Consider the following 6,898-nt stretch of genomic DNA (forward strand, 5'->3'; position numbering starts at 1 on the left):
TCCTTTTCTCTTCCAAATCAGATAGCAATGAAAAGAGTTGTATAAATTGGTCTGGATTTGTGTGTGTGCATGTGTGTGTGTGTGTGTGTGTGTGAAAAGGAAACAGCTTTGATTATTACATATTACCACCACCTCCCCCATCCAAATTACTTCCATGGGGCAGATTTATATGTGATAGATTCTCCACTCCTCCTCCCAATCCTCCAGCAGCCTCTTCATTTATTTTGTGCCTATTTTGGGTGGGCAACCCAAGGATTTCAAATGAACTGTTTGGGGAAATAGTTATTTTATAGTCAAACTTTAGGGAATGTTTAAAACCAACTATACTACGGAAACAGTGATTTTAAGTAGACAAATTATGTTGTTGATTTTTATTCATGAACAGAACAAAAAGAATGGATCCACAAACACAAAGTGTATTTTGCCATGAAGAAAACTTGCTGACAGAGTTGGGATGAACAACTGAAAATACAAAAGTAAAAGCTAATTTGTACTTCTTTTCAAAAATTTTTTATTGGTGTGGTGAAATTGCTTATAGAATTGTCCATTCTACTTAGAATTCAGTGCTTATAAATGACGGAGGATATATTTGTAGTTTATGTAATAATAGATTTTCAACTTATTTACTCATATCACTCACACAAGTAAAGCATTTTAATTGTTTCTTACTTGTTTTTTGTTTGTTTTGTTTCTGTTTTTGTTTTGTGACGGAGTCTCTCTCTGTCACCCAGACTGGAGTGCAGTGGTGCAATCTCAGCTCGCTGCAAGCTCCGCCTCCGGGGTTCACACATTCTCCTGCCTCAGCCTCCCAAGTAGCTGGGACTACAGGTGCCTGCCACCACGCCTGGCTAATTTTTTGTATTTTTGGTAGAGATGGGATTTCACCGTGTTAGCCAGGATGGTCTTGATCTCCTGACCTTGTGATCCGCCCACCTCGGCCTCCCAAAGTGCTGGGATTACAGGCGTAGCCACTGTGCCTGGCCTACTTGTTTTTAATAAATGTGTCTGCAGTTATTCTCCAGGGTCCATCAGCTGTAATATGCTTTGTGTCTTGAGGTAATTTCTTTCACTAAATTATTTTTCTCCAAAGACTTCCAGCTGAATACTTAGATAGTATAGCATTTTATGGAATAATTGTATGTGATAAAGCAATACATTTTCAAAATATTATGTGTTACAGTAGCATCTCATTATAGCATGACTCTGCATAGAGCTATCTCTTCTGAAACATAACTAATTATAGTAAAAGTTTGAACCATTGCTTAGTCTGTAAGTTGCATACAGGCTAACACCCACTCCCAAATAGAATACCAACATTTATTTAAAAGTATCATTGGCTTAATTTTCAATATCTTAATGAAGATTAAAAGCAGCATTCAATTTAGAAAAATGATTTCCACTCAGCATTGCTCCAGTTGATGAAAACTGCAAAAAACAATTATAATTCAAAGGACTGTATTGTGTTGCTTTAGACATTCCATGAGCCTGGAGAAAATGCTGAAGGAAACAATATAGGGGACAGCCCTGCCTGGTGGATAGATGGGCCAAGTGACCTCAGAGGCTGGTTCATCCTTGAATTCTGCAACACTTTAGTAGATACTGACAGTTTTGTGGAACTTCTTAAAAATTGAGTATTACATTATTTTAAAAATATATTAATTATTGTAGTTTAGACACTAAGTGACTTTTACCACAATCAGTTTTTAAACTGATTCAGTAGGATCTTAGGTACCTTTTCTAAGAGGAAATGCTGTAAAAGAAAACAAATTACCACACTTTTCCCAAACGAATGTCTTAGTTCTTGCTAGATTCCAAATGAAACTAAAACTACGTTATGTAACAAATGCTTGCCAAGAGTATGATTGGTTTTTAATCAAAGGTCTCATTGAAACACCCACTTCCCTAATTGCATCCTTTCTCCAAAAAATGAGAACACAACTTATGAAGGAAGAAAATCAGGCTCTACCATTTATGAAATGTTTGATTTGTTTTACTTGGTGTGTGTGTTTTTAGAATTTATAAAAAGTAATCCTTTGACACCAAGTTGTATGATGAATAAAGTGTTCCAGCCAAGTCGTAAATCTCAGCAAAGGGAGGTTTAAATGGCAAGTGTTGGGCAGGACAGTGCCCTCACTGCAGTACAACTTCTCTGCTCAAACAAAGACTCATTCATGAGTCAAGTCAGCCACTTAATGCTTGAGTCTGTCACCAGCTAAATATAAGATAGCTAGAGCTGTTAGTGAAGTTTATCAGGAAAACTCAAAGGCATGGAAAGAAACATACAAAAATGTACCGGGCATCTTTTTATGCATCAGACTTCTTATAAACCAAAAATTATTTGGGCACATATATTTCATTAGGAAATAATGAGTTTCACAAAACTGAGAAACTTAAAGTTCAGCGTATCACACAACCAATTTGTTTTTGCTTGTTTGTTTTATTTTTAATTTCATATTCTGTCTTAAAACATATAACCAGGTTGGGCATAGTGGCTCACACCTGTAATCCCAGCACTTTGAGAGGCCTAGGTGGGAGGATTGTTTAAGGCCAGGAGTTTGAGACCAGTCGAAGATAGTGAGACTCTGTCTCTACAAAAATAAAAATAAAAAAGAAATCCAGCATTATCTCCAGATAAGTAAATTTTTAAAAATAATTTTAAAACTATAACCATCTTTAAAATATATGTATCTTTTAAAAAGATATACATATATATTATATATATATATATAACCATCTTTTAACTAGAAAAATCAAACAACCGTTAAAAGCCTAGGTTTACTGTTCAAATGTGGTATAATTCACACTTAAAAAGGGAAATCAGAGTAATCATAATAGAACTGTTTATAGACCAGCTCCTCTTTTGTGGGTTGTAATCTTATTTTAGGGCCTAATTAGAGAAGATTCCTTTTTGATACTTTCTCTACTGGATTACAAGGAATATGTTATAGAGAATGTTCTGCCAGAAAAACTAAAATAAAAATAGTATAAGAATAGATTAGTATAACCGTTCTCAACATTTTTCATTTTCAACTCCCCATTTTAAATTTCTCATATCATTTGTCCATTAAAATACCTAAAACAGGAGAAGCATGTCCCACAAGCCTCTTTTTTAAAGGCTTAAAAACAGAAGAGGAGGACTATACAGGCATAAGAAGCTAGCTCTGTTTATGTCTCTCTGCTGCAACCATTTTTTGAAGTTTTCCTGCCCTGGGTGAGTCCCTTGTGCTTCCCTCTCACACTGCACTCCCACCCAGCAGCAGTGCATGGCCTGTTGGAGACCCTGGTAATATTAGGCAGTGCAGTGAAATGGAAGAATCACTGCATCAAGGTAGCTCCAGAGGATGAGTTTTACCCTCAGCTCTACACTTAACCATAGGGAAATGTGTTAACTCAGACTTAGTTTTCCCATTCTGAAATAAGAGTGTTGAAAAAAATGCTAGTAACCATAAAATTCTATGGTCTAAGTAAATCAAATCACATTTAGCATCTGGGTCTGCCTTTTAAATTGCTTTTATTTATTTATTTTTTTGAGACGGAGTTTCGCTCTTTCGCCCAGGCTTTTTTAGCGCCTGGCCAGATTACTTTCTATAGTTACGTAAAGAATTGGCCTGGCACGGTGGCTCATGCTTGTAATCCCAGCACTTTGGGAGGCCAAGACAGGAGGATCGCTTGAGGTCAGGAGTTCGAGAGCAGTCTGGCCAACGTGGTGAAATCCCGTCTCTACTAAAAGTACAAAAATTAGCCAGGCGTGGTGGCACATGCCTGTAGTCCAAGCTACTCGGGAGGCTGAGGTGGGAGAATTGCTTCAACCCAGGAGGTGGAAGTTGCAGTGAGCCGAGATCGCACCACTGCACTCCAGCCTGGGGGACAGAGTGAGACTCCGTCTCAAAAAAAAAAAAAGTACCTATTACTCTCTGTTACTTTTCTTCTTTCTTTCCTTCTTTCTTTTTTCTTTTCTTTCTTTCTTTCTCTTTCTTTCCTTCCTTCCTTCCTTCCTTCCTTCCTTCCTTCCTTCCTTCCTTCCTTCCTTCCTTCTTTCCTTTCTTTCTCTCTCTCTCTTACTCTTTCTTTCTTTCTTTTCTGAGACAGGCTCTTGCTCTGTCACCCAGGCAGGTGTGTAGTGGCACAATCTCTGCTCACTGTAGCCTTGGCCTCCCAGGCTCAAGCAATCCTCCCACCTCAGCCTCCCGAGTAGTTGGGACTACAGGCATGCGACACCACACCCCGCTAATGTTGCCCAGGCTGATTTGTTACTTTCCAATGTACTCACTTTATCGTTGGTCTTGGGTGCATCCCGTTTAATTCTTGTCCTTTTTCTTCTTGGTCCTGTCTCCTCCTGGTTGCTCAGCAATATTCCTCTCTATCCCTACGCTCCACTCCCAGCCTATTTCACCTTTTCCTTCATCATTCACTTGTTTTCACTAAAGATTGCTGTTCTTCACTCTTTTGCTTTAGTGAAGCAATTTCAGCAAGTGCTGCTTGATTTTAAATTATTTCATTATTTGCTGTGAAGAAAAGAGGAAAATACTGTTATTAAGTAAATATTTCATAAGACATCTTTAATCAAGTTGAAAATGTTAGAAAAATGTTTCTAACATCATGCAATATGTCATTACTATATTAAGACTAATGTAATTATTTGAAAGTATAAATCACTCAGTATTGGTTCTACTGTATTTAATTTTTTTAATTTTAAAATATTTCAAGCTTACCAAAAGTTACAGAAAGTAATATTGTAAAGTATTGACAACTGATCTTTGTCAAATCTGAATATTTTGCTATTTTTGCTTCAACTTTTAAAAATAAAATGTTACAGATGCAATTGAAACCTTCTGGCTGGGGGCAATGGCTCATGCCTGTAATCCTAGCATTTTGGGAGGCTGAGGCAGGCAGATCACTTGAGGCCAGGAGTTCGAGACCAGCCTGGACAACCTGGGCAAAACACCATCTCTAGGAAAAATACAAAAATTAGCTGGGTGTGGTGACATACACCTGTAATCCCAGCTACTCGGGAGGCGGAGGCATGAGAATCCCTGGAACTCAGGAGGTGGAGGTTGCAGCAGTGAGAGAGAGAGAAAGAGGCCAGGTGCAGTGGCTCACACCTGTAATCCCAGCACTTTGGGAGGCCAAGCGGGCAGATCACGAGGTCAGGAGATCAAGACCATCCTGGCTAATACGGTCTAACCCCTTCTCTATTAAAAATACCAAAATTAGCTGGGCGTGGTGGTGGGCACCTGTAGTCCCAGCTACTCGGGAGGCTGAGGCAGGAGAATTGCTTGAACCCAGGAGGTGGAGCTTGCAGTGAGCCGAGATGGCGCCACTGCACTCCAGCCTGGGTGAGACAGCGAGACTATGTCTCAAAAAAAAAAAAAAAGGAAAGGAAGGAAGGAAGGAAGGGAGGGAGGGGGAGGGAAGGGAGGAAGGGGGGAGGGAGGGAAGGAAGGAAGGGGGAAGGAGGGAAGGAAGGAAGGGAGGAAGGGAGGAAGGGAGAGAGAGAGAGAAAAAGAAAGAAGAAAGGAAAGAAAGAAAGAAAGAAAGAAAGAAAGAAAGAAAGAAAGAAAGAAAGAGAAAGAAAGAGATCTTCTGTACACTCTTCCCCATTCAATTCCTCACCCTCTACCTTACATGCATGCACTATTATACACCAAATGTTTTTCCTTTTTATAGTGTTATTATTTATGAATGTGTAATAAGTAAAACAAAACCTGTACTGACATGTTTTTAAATTTCATATTAACGATGTCATACTACCTTTCAATGTTGAGATTTACCTATCTTGATGCATTTAGCTCAAGTTCATTCACTTCCAGTGCTAGATAGAATTCTTTTATACAAATACACCACCACTTGTTTATGCATTTTGCTGCTAGTGGATATTTAGGTGTTCTAGTTATTCACTGTTGCAAGCAGTGTTAGAAAATTCTTGTACTTATTTTCTTGAGTACATGTAAGAGTTGTTAAGAGTTATGAATATGTGCATCTTTAACCTAACTATATATATCTAAATTGCTCTCAAAAGTGGATTGATCCAATTTAACCTCCCACTAGCAGTGTATGAGCTTCTCTTGTTTCACATCCATACCGGCATTTGGCATCATCAGACTTTCTGGTAGGATGAAATGCTAGCTCATTTTGGTTATAATTTGCATCTCTCTGATTACAAGTGAATTAAAAGTGAGCTTGAGCATTTTTATTTTGTGTTGAGTTTCTTCTTCTGTAACTTGCCTATCCTATCTTTTGTCCATTTTGCTTTTGTGTTGTCTTTATTTGAGGTAAAATTTTCCTTTGCAGATTGTGTGAAATAGGTATTTAATTTTAGTTTTTTTCATATGATTAATGAGTTTTTCCAGCACCAAGCATTGGGAAGTTTGTCCTTTCCCCACTGATTTGTAATGTTGTATACAGTTTTCATGCATAAATGTTTTCATTTTGCAACTCTGTTTAATGCTATTGATTTATTTTCCCATCCTTGCATCAATACCATGTCTTTATTATCACGTAAAGCTTAATTATAATACACTTTCTAATATGGTAGGAAAAACTCCTTTACCTTGTTATTTTTCTTTAAAAGCATCTCTTCATGTAAATTTCAGAATTCACTTGCCAAAACTCTGTAGCAATTTGCACTGGAATTACAATGAATTCAGAGATTAATTGGGGGAGATTGGACATTTTTACAGTATTGAATTTTCCAATGAGCAAAGCATATCTCTGCATTTATGTAGGTCTTCTTTCATTTCTTTCAATTAGTTTCATAATTATTTTCTAAAAGGTCCCTGACATTTTTTTTTTTTTTTTTGTTAGTTTTACTCCTAAGAATCTTAAGGGTTTTGGTACTGTTATGTTGATATATGTAGATGCAGTTCAGTTTTTTAAAACTCTATTGTTCTAATAATTT

General features: G+C 37.6%; 1 long non-coding RNA gene across 2 annotated transcripts; it reads right to left on the reverse strand.

Annotated features, from left to right (window-relative positions):
- Window positions 1-360: 360 nt before the first annotated feature.
- LOC129458706 (uncharacterized) lies at window positions 361-6,620 on the reverse strand. Of its 2 annotated transcripts, none has more exons than XR_008649715.2 (3): window positions 6,551-6,620; window positions 4,271-4,505; window positions 361-462 (listed from the first exon to the last, which is right to left on the reverse strand). It is a non-coding gene; the product is annotated as an uncharacterized lncRNA (long non-coding RNA). The 2 variants fall into 2 exon arrangements; XR_008649714.2 differs by lacking the exon at window positions 361-462 and adding an exon at window positions 2,348-2,588.
- Window positions 6,621-6,898: the final 278 nt, after the last annotated feature.

The sequence above is a fragment of the Symphalangus syndactylus genome, chromosome 19 (assembly GCF_028878055.3).
Source record: "Symphalangus syndactylus isolate Jambi chromosome 19, NHGRI_mSymSyn1-v2.1_pri, whole genome shotgun sequence".
In the NCBI taxonomy this organism is placed as follows: domain Eukaryota; kingdom Metazoa; phylum Chordata; class Mammalia; order Primates; family Hylobatidae; genus Symphalangus; species Symphalangus syndactylus.